This window comes from Nanorana parkeri, unplaced genomic scaffold (assembly GCF_000935625.1).
Source record: "Nanorana parkeri isolate BGI_ZX_2015 unplaced genomic scaffold, ASM93562v1 scaffold825, whole genome shotgun sequence".
NCBI lineage: Eukaryota > Metazoa > Chordata > Amphibia > Anura > Dicroglossidae > Nanorana > Nanorana parkeri.
Window position 1 is genome coordinate 192471 of NW_017307093.1, and position 747 is coordinate 193217.

Sequence of the window (747 nt, forward strand, 5' to 3'; positions counted from 1 at the left end):
GCATGAGAATGACCCCAAACACATTGGCAAAAATCATAAAGAACAATGAATTGTGCAGTTAATGGTATGGCTGCCAAATAGTCCTGATCTCAGCATCATCAAGCCAGTCTAGGATTACTTGCAAAGAAAGAAGGTGTAAGACAGAAATGTCTGCAGTATAACCTAAGAATGACCCCAAACACATTGGCAAAAATCATAAAGAACAATGAATTGTGCAGTTAATGGTATGGCTGCCAAATAGTCCTGATCTCAGCATCATCAAGCCAGTCTAGGATTACTTGCAAAGAAAGAAGGTGTAAGACAGACATGTGTGCAGTAGAACCTGTAGTGGGATTTTGATATTAACCTACATATTTTATATTGACAATAATCAGAATATGTATTACTAGTATTATTATAAATACATAGCAGTTAAATTACTTAATTCTAGGAACCTGTAGAGTATCTTACTATAGCAGAAATATGCATTTAATACTGAATTATTCTTGCATATTATGGTGTATTCTCATAGATAAGTTGAAAGAGTTCTTTTATTGTTCTACATGGAATGTCCTTCACAGAAAATACAAGCTGCACAAACACTGCATTGTTGGCAACATTGTTTTGCGTAACTTTGGGTAACATGTTTAAGAAGATACATATGGAACATATTTATTTATATTGGCAGTGTATCGTAGAGAATGAGTAAGTAAATCCTGCTTATATAAAGTGTGTGTGTGTGTGTGTGTGTGTAAAAGTTTTATATAT